Raw genomic sequence first — 13,238 nt, 5'->3', positions numbered from 1 at the left:
GCATCCATGCACCCCCTGTTGGTGGAGGTGACTTCCTATCTCTGCCCTTCAGAAATGGGCTTCATTTTAGATTCTCTCTTTGCTACAAGGGTGCTAGTAGTGCCCCGCAGAAACTGGCCTGTGAGAGGCGGATCAGGGGGAGAAACGGTGGCAGCACTGGCTGTGTTAGGACAAAAGGAGCTAGGACTCTGCCGTTGTGTGCACTGGCGTGGGAGCTCTAGGCTCTCTGGCCCTTGAGTTCCAGAACTTTCCCAGAAAACGCTTGTTCCTGAGTCTGTGAACACAAGCTAAGTAACATTTCAGGGCTTTGACCTGCAAAAAGCCTGGTGTGGGTCTTCTCCACTCCACGATGCGGTCAGCTGCCTTGCCCATGTCCTCTTACATGTATGTACTTACTGGTCTGTCTAGAAAACCCTGACTGGCACCAGTGAGTGCCCAACGTGTGTTTTTATTGACATCCGCTGGCAGGTGCTAGAGGCGGGGGGGGGGGCGGTGTGAGGGAGAGCAGCTGAGCCAAGGAGAAATGTAGAGGAAGGCCCCTCTGCAAACCTCAGGCCACCCACAGATGGAGCCCAGAGCACAGGACTGAAGGGGCCTAAGGTATGGCTGGCCGTCTTCTCTCTACCTTGGAACTGCACAGGAAATGAGCTGGGCAAGAGAAAGAACAAGACCCCAGAATAAAGAAAGGAAAAGACCGTGTGAGAGTGTGCCCCTTGGCCCTGGCGCTGTATGGAGGGGTGAGGGGTTAGGGGCTAGGGGTTGGGTTAGAGGGTGGGAATCAGGTAGACTGCTTTGAGCACAGCAAGTACCTGCTGCCTACCCGAATTCCATCCAGGCTGATCCAGTAGGAGGATGAAGGGAGGAGAATGAGGTCAGTCTTGTGCTGAGTTCTCATCTGTCGCTAAGAGGGGCCACTCCGGAACAAGGAGAAAGCTTGCGAGGTGGGAATGGGTGATGAGAAGAGGACACGGAGTTACCTCAGTGACACGGGCCTGGACTGGCCAGCCCTGCGGTAAGTGTCACCTCTAATATTCATAACCTGTGAAGTTTTACCTGTTTTGGCACTGGGGAAGCCAGGGCAAGTCTATGTGACTGACTTATTCACATAGGACAAGTGAGGCGCCATCTCTGAGGCCGAGCCTGTCCTGGGGAGGGCTCAGTGCAGTGCTGTGTGTGACAGGGGTTGTGGGAAGGGTGGCAGGCCTCCAGGAGAGTCCAAGCTGAGCCGTCCCTTTATAGCTCCCAAGGACTGGGGGAGAATATTATGAAAGGCTGAAGGCCTTGTGAGAAGGAAGTGGGGTTCCATGGAAGTCAGAGGTCAAGTTTGTACTTGTGCCCTAGACCCACCCCTTTGCACCCCATGACAGTCTGGAATGGGACCCTCTGCTCACTGCAATAGTGGCACCCTAGTCAGAGGTGGCATGAGGACAGCACTGTGGCCCTGTATTATTACACACCAACTGAAAGGTGGCCCTCCAGGGAGCAATGACAGGACTGCCACTCCGTGAAATTTCCACTGGAGACATTGAACCCCGACTGAATGTGTTGTCTTACATGAACAAGTAAAGGAAACAGCTCCGAAGTCCACACCAGAACCCTTGGCCATTCAGGCCAGAAGACAATAAAGGAAACATACTAAAGGAATGAAACACCCATCCAACAAAGACAACACAAGAGTCTCCCTCCCCACCTATAATCATCCCAAACCCAGAGGAGTAAGTGTCAGTATAAGAATACATTCAGTAACAGGAAGGGCAGTGTGGCACCACCAGAACCCAGTGATCCTACAACAGCAAGACCTGAACATTCCAGTGCAGCTAAGTACAAGAAAACAACCTTAAAAATAACTCTATGAAGATGATAGGGGCCTATAGAGGACATGAAAAAGTCTCTTAAAGAAATCGAGGAAACAGTGGACCAAGAAGCGAGTGAACCCAGCTGGGCACCCCTTGGTACCAGGGCAAACCCTCAGGCCCCTCTCCAATCTGCATCAGCTTCACTACCCATCCAGCAGGCGAGTTCCTACAGGTAGACTGTTCCAACACCATCCCCACTGATCAGACCCTTGTAAGCTACAAGTCCCACTTTGCCCCCTGAAGCACAGGTTGTGACTGCACAGAGCAGACCAAGAGCACAGAGCAGACCAAGAGCACAGGCCAGAAGACACCTCAGTGGCTCCCTGAGACACAGACAGCAACTGCACAGAGTAGACTAAGAGAAGCTCCCTAAGACACAGGCAAGGATTGGACCAAGAGACAAAGACACTGCCAGCACCAATTGGAGGAAGAGATGGGTAGGTGCCAATGCAAGAATTCCCTCAACAACCTAAAAAGCAACATGGTAACACCAGAACCTAGTGGTTATACAACAGGAAGGCCTGATCATCTTAACCCAGAAGAGGCAGAAGAAAAGATCTTAAATATAACTTTATGAAGTTGATAGAGACCCTTAAAGATGAAATGAAAATTCCCTTAAATAAATGGAAGAAAAGACAAACAAAAAATTGGAAGAAATCGACAATCAAACAGGTGAAGCAAACAGCTCAAACAGTTCAAGACTTGAAAACTGAAATAGAGGCAATAAAGAAAACACAAACTGAGGAAATTCTGGAAACTGAAAATCTGGGTAAATGAAGGGAACTACAGATGCAAGCATAACCAACAGAATGCAAGAGACGGAAGACAGAATCTCAGGGGCTGAAGATACTACAAAGGAGTTAGATCCATTGGTGAGAGAAAATGTTAAATCCAAAAAATTCTTAAAACATCCATGAAATCTGGAACATCATGAAAATATCAAGCCTAACAATAATAGGAATAGAAGAAGGGGAAATCCCAGCTCAAAGTCACGGAAAATATATACGACAAAATCATAGAAGAAAACTTTCCTAACCTAATGAAGGATATGTCTATGAAGGGACAAGAAGCTTACAGAAAACCAAATAAACTGGATCAAAAAAAAAGTCCCTTTGCCATATAATATAATAATCAAAATACAAAACATACAGAATAAAGAAAGAGTATTAAGAGCTGCAAAGGAAAAAAACCAAGTAACATATAAAGGTAGACTTGTCATAATTACACCCGACTTCTCAATGGAAACCCTGAAAGCCAGAATCTGGTCCTGGATAGAAGTGCTGCAGACACTAAGAGACCACAGATGCAAGCCAAGACTACCATATCCCGCAAAGCTTTCAATCACCATCGATGGGGAAAACAAGATATTCCGTGAAAAAAAAAAAAACAGATTTAACAATACTTATCCACAAATCCAGCTCTACAGAAAGAACTAGAAGGAAAACTCCAACCCAAGGAAGCTGTGCCCACAAAAACATAGGCAACAGATGACCTCACACCAGCAAACCACAAAAAAGAAAAACACACAAATGCTACCACCAAATGATAACAAGAATTAACAATCACTGTTTATATCTCTTAATATCAATGGACTCAATTCACCTATAAAAAGACACAGGCTAACAGAATGGATACAAAAGAAGGCTCCATCCTTCTTCTGTATACAAGAAACACACCTCAACCTCAAAGACAGACATTACCTCATAGTATAGGGTTGGGAAAAGATTTTCCAATCAAATGGACCTAAGAAACAAGTGAGTGTAGCTATCCTAATATCTAACAAAATAGACTTCAAACTAAAATCAATCAGAAGAGATAAAGAAGGGCACTTCATACTCATCACAGGAAAAATCCATCAAGATGAAGTCTCAATCCTGAACATCTCTGCCCCAAATACAAGAGCACCCACATATGTAAAAGAAACATTACTAAAGCTTAAATTGCACATTAAACCACACACACTAATAGTAAGAGACAAACACCCCACACCCTACAGTGGACAGATCAACCAGAAGGAAACTTATAGAGAAATAAGAGATGTCATGACTCAAATGGACTTAACAGACATCTATAGAACGTTTCACCCAAACACAAAAGAATATACCTTTTTCTCAACACCTTATGGAACCTTCTCTAAAATTGACCACATACTTGGGAGCAAAGCAAACCTCAACAGATTAAAAAAAAATTGGAGTACCCTCTTGTATCTTATCAGATCGCCATGGCTTAAAATTAGATATCAACAACACTAATTGCAGAAAGCCTACAAACTCATGAAAATTGAACAGTGCTCAATTGAACTACCCCCTGGGTCAAGGAAGAAATAAAGAGATTAAAGAATTCCTAGAATTCAATGAAAATGAAGGCACAATGTACCCAAACCTATGGGACACTATGAAAGAAGAAATCTCACACTAGTGACTTAACAGCACACCTGAAATCTCTAAAACAAAAAGAAGCAGAATAACCTAGGAGAAATAGATTACAGGAAATAATCAAATTGAGGGCTGAAATCAATAAAATAGAAACAAAGAAAATAATACTAAGAATCAATGAAACAAAGAACTGGTTCTTTGACAAAATCAATGAGATAGACAAACCTTTATCCAAACTAACCAAAAAGCAGAGAGAAAATACTTAAATTAACAAAATCAGAAATGAAAAGGGGAACATAACAACAGACACTGAGGAAATACAAAGAAAATTTGAAAATGTAAAAGAAGTGGACAATTTTCTGGATAGGTACCACATATCAAAATTAAATCAAGGCCAGATGAGCAGTTTAAATAGACCTATAACCTGCAAGGAAATAGAAGCAGTCATCAAAAGCCTCCCAACCAAAAAAAGCCCAGGGCCTGATGGTTTAAATGCAGAATTCTACCAGAACTTCAAAGAAAAGCTAATACCTATACTCCTCAAATTTTTACACATAATAGAAACAGAAGCAACATTTCCAAATTCTTTTTAGGAGGCTACAGTTACCCTGATACCAAAACCACATAAAGACTCAACCAAGAAAGAGAATTATAGACTGATTTCACTATAGAAGGAAGGGGCCACTTGGTTGGTTCCTAGCTGCTTAGCCATGAAATAATCACACAGAAACTGTATTAATTAAATCACTGCTTGGCCCATTAGCTCTAGCTTCTTGTTTGTTTCTTTGTTTATTTCTTTGTTTTGAGACAGGGTTTCTCTGTAGCTTTAGAGCCTGTCCTGGAACTAGTTCTTATAGACCAGGCTCACCTTGAACTCACAGAGATCCTCCTGCCTCTGCCTCCCAAGTGCTGGGATTAAAGGTGTGTGCCACCACCACCCAGCCTAGCTCTAGCTTCTTATTGGCTAATTCTTTCATATTAATTTAACCCATTTCTATTCATCTGTGTATCGTCATGTGGCTGTGGCTTACTGGCAAAGTTCCAGCATCTGTCTCCAGTGGGGTTACATGGCTTCTCCCTTACCCTGCCTTTTTCCTCCCAGCATTTCCCCCACCTACCTCTATTCCCCATGCAAGCCCAAGACAGTTTCCTTATTAACCAATGGTATTCACAGCATACAGGGGGAATCCCATATCATCTCCCTCATGAACACTGATACAGAAATACTAAATAAAATACTGGCAAAGTGAATCCAAAAACACATCAAAAAATTATCCACCATTATCAAGTCAGCTTTATGCCAGATATGCAGGAATAGTTCACAACAAATGAAAATCTATCAATGTAATCCATCATATAAATAAACTGAATGAAAAAAAAACATGATCATCTCATGAGATGCTGAAAAGCCTTAGACAAAATTCAACACTGCTTCATGATAAAGGTCTTGGAGAGATCAGGATACAGGGAACATATCTAAATATAATAAAAGCAATATATAGCAAGCTGACAGTCTACATCAAATTAAATGGAGAGAAACTCAAAGTGATTCTACTAAAATCAGGAACAAGACAAGGCTGTCCACTCTCTCCATATCTATTCAACATAGTTCTTGAAGTTCTAGCTAGAGCAATAAGATAATAAAAGGAGATAAAGGGGATACAAATTGGAAAGGAAGAAGTCAAATTTTCACTATTTGCAGATGATATGATAGTATACATAAGTGATCCCAAAAACTCTACCAGGGAACTCCTACAGTTGATAAATACCATTAGTATATGGCAGGATACAAGATCAACTAAAAAAAAAAAACAGTAGCCCTCCTATATACAAATGATAAAGAAGCTGAGAAAGAAATCAGAGAAACATCACCATTAATAATACCCACAAATAACATAAAATATCTTGGGGTAACAGTAACCAAAGAAGTGAAAGACCTATCCTACAAGAACTTTAAGTCTTTGAAGAAAGAAATTGAAGAAGACACCAGAAAAAGGAAAGATCTCCATTTTGGATAGGTAGGATCAACATAGCAAAAAATGGCAATACTACCAAAAGCAATCTACAAATTCAATGCAATTTCCATTAAAATCCCAACACAATTCTTCACAAACCTTGAAAGAATAATACTCAACTTCATATGGAAAAAAAAAAAACCCAGGATAGCCAAAACAATCCTGTACAATAAAGGAACTTCCAGAGGCATCACCATCCCCAACATCAAGTTCTACTATTGAGCCACAGTAATGAAAACAGCTTGGTATTGGCATAAAAACAGTTTGACCAATAGAATCAAATCAAAGACCTGAATATTAATCCACACACCTATGAACACCTTATTTTTGACAAAGAAGCTAAAATTATACAATGGGAAAAAAGCATCTTCAATAAATGGTGCTGGCATAACTGGATGTCAACATGTAGAAGAATGAGAATAGATCCAAACCTATCCCCATGCACAAAACTCAAGTCCAGATGCATTAAAGACCTCAATATAAATCCGACCAAACTGAACCTGATAGAAGAGAAAGTGGGAAGTAGACTGCAATACATGGGCACAGGAGACCACTTCCTAAATATAACCCCAGCAGCACAGACACTGAGAGCAACAATAAATAAATGGGATCTACTGAAACTGAGAAGCTTCAGTAAAGTGCACAATCAATAAGACAAAAAAGGCAGCCTACTGAATGGGAAAAGATCTTCACCAACCCCACATCAGGCAGAGGACTGATTTCCAAAATATATAAAGAACTCAAGAAATTAGATATCAAAATATCAAATAATCCAAAATGGGGTACACATCTAAACAGAATTCTCAACAGAAGAATCTATCTCAAATGGCCAAAAGACACTTAAAGAGATGTTCAACATCATTAGCCGTCAAGGAAATGCAAATCAAAACGACTCTGAGATTCCATCTTACACCAGTCAGAATGGCTAAAATAAAAAAAAAAAAATCAATGATGCAAACTTGTACAACCACTTTGGAAATTAGTATGGCGGTTTCTCAGAAAATTGGGAATCAACCTACCTCAAGACCCAGCACAATACCACTCTTGGGTATATACCCAACAGATGCTCAATCATACTACAAGGACATTTTTTCAACTATATTCATAGCAGCATTATTTGTAATAGCCCGAACCTGGAAACAGCCTAGATGCCCCTCATCCAAAATGGATAAAGAAGATGTTATACATTTACACAATGGAGTACTACTCAGCAGTAAAAACCAATGACATCTTGATATTTTCATGCAAATGGATGAACTAGAAAAAACAATACTAAGTGAGGTAACCCAGACCCAGAAAGATGAGCATGGTATGTACTCACTCATAAGTGGATACTAGCTGTAAAGCAAAGGATAACATGCCTATAGCACATACCAAGAGGAGTAGATGGCAGGAAATAGTCAAACTCTGGGCTGAAATCAATAAAATAGAAACAAAGAACAATACAAAGAATCAATGAAACGAAGTGTTTGTTCTTTGAGAAAATGAACAAGATAGACAAACCCTTATCCAAGCTAACTAAAAGGCAGAGAGAGAATACTCAAATTAACAAAATTGGAAACAAAAGGGGGAACTTAACAGATACGGAGTGAATCCAAAGAATCAGTAGGTCATACTTCACAGAATTGGAAAATCTAAAAAGAAACAATTTTATGGGTACCATATCAAAATTAAATCAAGGCAAGATAAAGAGTTTAAATAGACCTATAACTGCTAAGGAAATAAAAGCAGCCATTAAATCTCCCAACCAAAAAAATCCCAGGGCTAGATGGGTTTAGTAGAGAATTTGACCAGGTGTTTAAAGAAGAGCTAATACCAATACTCCTCAAATTGTTCCACACAGAAGAAACATAAGAAACATTGCCAAATTCTTTTTATGAGGCTATAGTTACCCTGATCCTCAAACCACACAAAGACTCAACAAGAAAGAATTACAGCCCAATTCCTTTCATGAACATCAGTGCAAAAATACTCAATAAAATACTGGCAAACAAAATCCAAGAACACATAAAAAAAAAAAAAAGTCATCTACCATTATCAAGTAGGCTTCATCCCGAGATGCAAGGATGGTTCAACATAAGAAAGTCTGTTGATATAATCCACCATATAAACAAACTTGTGTAATATTCTTTTACTCTGTGTGAAGATATGTCACTGTGATTGGTTTAATAAAAACAAAATAGCCAATAGGCAGGATTTTAGGGGCAGAGAGAACGCTGGGAAGAACGGTGGAGAAGCCAGGCACTGAACAAGTCAGACACACAAAATGGGATGAAGGTAAAAGTCACATGGTGGATTATATATGAATAGAAATGAGTTAAAGCTATAAGACCTAACTAAAAACAAGCTAGAACTATTGGCTGAGTTTCATAATTAATAATTAATAAGAAGTCTCTGTGTTGTGATTTGGGAGCTGACTAGTCAGACAGAGAAAAACACATTACAAATGGCATCCAATGTCTCACCATGTATTACCACATAAGATCTGAGAAAGCTTTTTTAAAAGGTTATAAACACACAAAAACAGATCCAAACCCACTTCCTTGTTCTGACATCTCTTATACAGGTCGCAGTACAGAGAAACATCTCCTGGCCACTGCCCTAGGGCTTGAACCACCAGGGCTTCATGAGCTAAGCTGCACAGTGGTTTAAGATTTTGATTATGCAGACAGAAAAGATTACAGATAGCAGTAAAGGAAATTCAGATGGAGAAAACCTCTAAACAGATTGCAATGTCTTTAACAATGTGCATAGGCTTTAAAAAGAATGAAACAGGATATAGACAACCATAAAAGTAAATAGTCTAGAAGTAATAAAGTCTAAATTTTAAAAAGAATAAACCATGTAGAAATGGGAAATACACAGGGAGTCTGGATCCTGTATGTTATTGTGTTATCTTTGAATTTTTGATTACTGATGAACAAATGTTAGCTGCTAAGAGACACTGGATTACAGAAACTGCTAAATTAAACTAACCTAGATATTTTTAAAATGTCTTAACTTCAAAGTGGAAGCCAAAAAATATGTTGCATTGGAGAAGGGGTTATGCTTTTGTTTCCACAGAAAACAAAGGCTGTGGATTTATCCAAGGTTAAAGAAGATTTGATCAGAAATCTGAAAATTATGACTACAGACATAAAGAAATAAACCTGTAAAAACCTATAAAATAGATGATGTATATTTTACTTTCTCAAACATAAAACAAAAAAAAAATCTTTAACTGACTTGTTAAAGATACTGCACATTCCATACTCGTATTAATGCAGATGTGTTAGCTTTGAAAGTTTAAATGTTTGCAGATAAGGGGGCAGACACCAATGCAAACGGGTGGCCAGGTGGTCCAGCCTCTCAATGCCTTTGCTGCAGTTTCTTAGAGTTCTGCCTTCAGAACAGCTTCAAGGCTGCTGGTGAGATGATCCAGTCTCACAGACTGTTCACACTACACGGACACTTGCTCAGCTATGTTCGTTATTATTTGTAATAGCATTATTTGTAATAGCCAGAACCTGGAAACAACCTAGATGTTCCTCAATTAAAGAATGGATAAACAAAATGTATACTTACACAGTGGAGTATTACTCAGCTATGAAAAACAGTGATATTGTGAAATTTTCATGCTAATGGATGGAACTATAAAAATCAGCCCAGAAAGACAAATATGGTATGTACTCATTCCTAAGTGTATTTTTTTATCAAAAACTTTAAAGATTCTGCCTCTAAAGTTTTCTCTCAAGATTCGAAAGAAAGATGCCACAATAAGTGAAAGGGAAAAAAATCTCCTCACAACACGTTCTTTCTACCCGTGGGTTTCTTCTTGTTCTCTATTCTAATTCTTCTGTCCTGTCTATAATTTCTTAGCTCTAACTCTGTCTCAATTCTAATTCCAATTCCAATTCCAATTATCTGCTTCTTTCTTCTTCCTCTTCCTCATTTTCCTATCTGCTAATCTCTGGGACACTTCAGCTCCAGCTTCTGTTAATTCTCTTTGTTCTTACCCAGCTACAGAGACCACAAAATCCTGTAGGCATAGTAAGGAACCAGAAACACACACACACAGACAAGGAACATTTTTGGCCCTTAGTCTATTAGCACTTTTGTCAAATGTTAGCAAGCTCTAAGGGCCTTTTAGGTCTGAAGTTTACACTTTTTACTCTAAGCAACTGAAAACAAAGAGGAGACCCGAGCCTCTTAGTTATCAGATCTGGGGCTTGATGCCTATCAGAAGCACCAATGGAGGTTTGTCTTCCCCCAGGCAGTAGGTAGATGGATGATTATTTCTCCTGAGAATACAATATAAGCAATAAATCTCCTGAACTAAATCATCAGTAAACTGAGGTGAAGGTGAGCATGAGGGGTTAGGAATCTTTTAATGCAAGGTTACTTTTAGGTAATCACTTTTCTCATCCATAAGGGAGGTAAAACCAGGGCACGCTTATTTCCTCTATCTGAGCAGCTATGGGCGAACAGCTTTGGGTGTGTAGTAATTCTATGCTCTTGGATATCTGGGAATGTCTTAAATGGAAGGCAGATCTCTGCATTTACACCTAAGGCTTGAGCCCCGATGGTGAGCCACTCCTCGCCAAGGAAACATCCATGTACACCCTACCAGGAACAGCTCCTGCCCAGCTTGCCAGAGGGACAGACATCTCTGTCAAGGATCTCTTTGTAACCAAAAAGTTGCTCAGGCCTGTAGGGTGGGTCTCATATAGCAGACCCGAATTTCATTAGCTTCTCTCATTTTGAAAAAATCAGTAGGTTTGGTGAGATACACTGTAATTCCGGCACTTGAGATGAAGGTGGGGGCATCGGACATCCAAAGTCATCTTTGGCTATGTCAAAAGTTCCAGAGAGCTCGTATCAAGAAGCAAAGGAAAGGAATGAAGTAGAGGAGCAGGAGCTCACTCAACTGAGCGTTCTCATGCCAAATGTTTTGACAGCAAACTTGACCCAAGATGCAGAAAACACCAAGGCCTGGGAGTAAAGGAGCTCACGGTGCCTCGGAGTGTTTCTCTGATGTGTCGTTGAGTCAAACCGTTAAGTCAGGAACCCGATGGGAAGGCTTGTGGACACAGACTGAATTGTCGGGGCGCTGGCCCAGAGGCAGTGTCTGTCTGGGAATATTGTGTGAATGACGAAAGCCTTCTCTTCACTATCCCATCGGTCACCCACGTGCCCTAGAAAGTGGTCATGGATGGTGCTGGGACAGAGGCACCAAATAGTGCCCCTCGCACAAGCCAGTACTGCCGGGTGGCAACCTTACTGATAGTGACAGTGGGCTTCACGATGGCAAAGATCACAGACCAGCACCCTGGATCAGGGCCACAGCTCTTCTGTCCACACAGAAAAAAAAAGCTGTTGTTTCGCTAAGGTCAGCTGTTTCAGAGGTGCTGTGAGCACAGCCATTTTAGACTGTTTGTGGGCTTTCACCCTGAGTTCTCAATATCTTATGAGTTGGGAATAGCCAAGAACCAGGGGTTGGGTCAGCTTGTCCATCAGAGAGCACAGCTGTTGTCTTCTCTTCTTGGTGTCCTGGTGGGAGTGGGGTGGGCTGTCCAGGTGGCCGGAAGCACAGCACCTCACCCACTTGGCTGAATTCCTGCCAGTCAGCCAGTGGCTGCTGAGCCTTCCCTTTGTCTAGGGAAGAACTCCATGACTAGACAGAGTTTTCCAAGAGAGAGTCAGGTTGCCTGGCTTGGGATGGACCGAGTGGGAGGAACAGCGGGCTCTGGGTGTGAGTATCCCTGGGCTCCAGTCCTGACCTCTTTCTCCTGGTGGCTGAGCCACTAGCCTGTGTCCCTGACACTCTTGCTTGGAAACCCAGGTGAAGTCCTTAGCCTCCGCCAGAGTCCCTGTGATGGTGGCTCAGCTCATCTGAGGCAGGGCCACCCCTGCTGCTGCTCTCCTTGGTGAGCTCCCAGCAGACCTGGAAGGCAACGTGCCGCCCCTCCCCCTTCCCAAGTCCTGCTTCTCTGTCACGTTCCCTGTGCACTTTTCCTCTACTGGAAAATATAGAATAGGATCAGTGTTGCACAAATAATAGAAACCCAGAGACAGACATCGGGCTTCAAGCTGAAGATGAGAAAAGCAAAACAGCCAGTCACTTAGAGAGACCTTTAACCTCTACCAGATTGTCAGACCAAAAGGGCGAGACCCTGTCTCCATGAATCCTCGGACTCCACACTCTGCTGAGTTCCTGTCTCTTCCCCTTTATAATCCTCTCTCCACCCAGCCATTATCATTCCTGTCCCCACCTCTCTAGTGCTGGGATTAAAGGTGTGAGCCACCACCACCTGGATCTGTTTCTGGATCAATCTAGTGTAGCTCAGGGTAGCCTTGAACTCTGAGATTTGTCTGCAGTCCTGGGATTAAAGGAGTGGGCCAGCCCTCCCTGACCTGTGCAGCTAACTAGTGTGGCTACTTTGCCCTCTGATTTTCAGGCAAGTTTTGTGTATTAAAACACAAATAATATATCACTATAGATCAGGGACCTCTGTCCTCTTAACTGTTCCCACAAGTGAATGGGTCCTTTATAGACCTAGACATCAGTAGCCACGTGAAGGACTGTAGGACTACAACCCTTTCCCATTCCTTTCCTGACACTCTACATTAGTCCCCAGACCTTATTGTCGCTGCTCTCACTTTGGGTGGTGTCTTCATAGTCCCAGCTTCCCCACAGTTCAACCCCGTTTGCCACATTGAACACATTTTGTCTGTTTCGTGATAACTTGAGACTCTGCTTCCCTCTGCTGGACAGACTGGGAACAACCTCGTCCAAAGTTGGGGATACATCCCAGGAAAGAAGAAAGGCAAAAAACTGGGTTTGGAAGATCGGGGAATGCAGGTAAGATCGGGTTAGATTTGCCTCTGTCTTGTTACTGTGACCCTGCCGAAGCCAGACAGCAGCACCTACACCTGCCCCTCTCCCAGCCCGAATCCAGGCCAACAGTAGCAGACTCTACATACAACCCTGTCCTTAGAGGCCACAACCTTGA

This window comes from Alexandromys fortis, unplaced genomic scaffold (genome assembly GCF_014885135.2).
Source record: "Alexandromys fortis isolate MF-2015 unplaced genomic scaffold, M_Fortis_MF-2015_v1.1 scaffold_12, whole genome shotgun sequence".
NCBI lineage: Eukaryota > Metazoa > Chordata > Mammalia > Rodentia > Cricetidae > Alexandromys > Alexandromys fortis.
Note: the sequence above shows the minus strand (reverse complement) of the source record.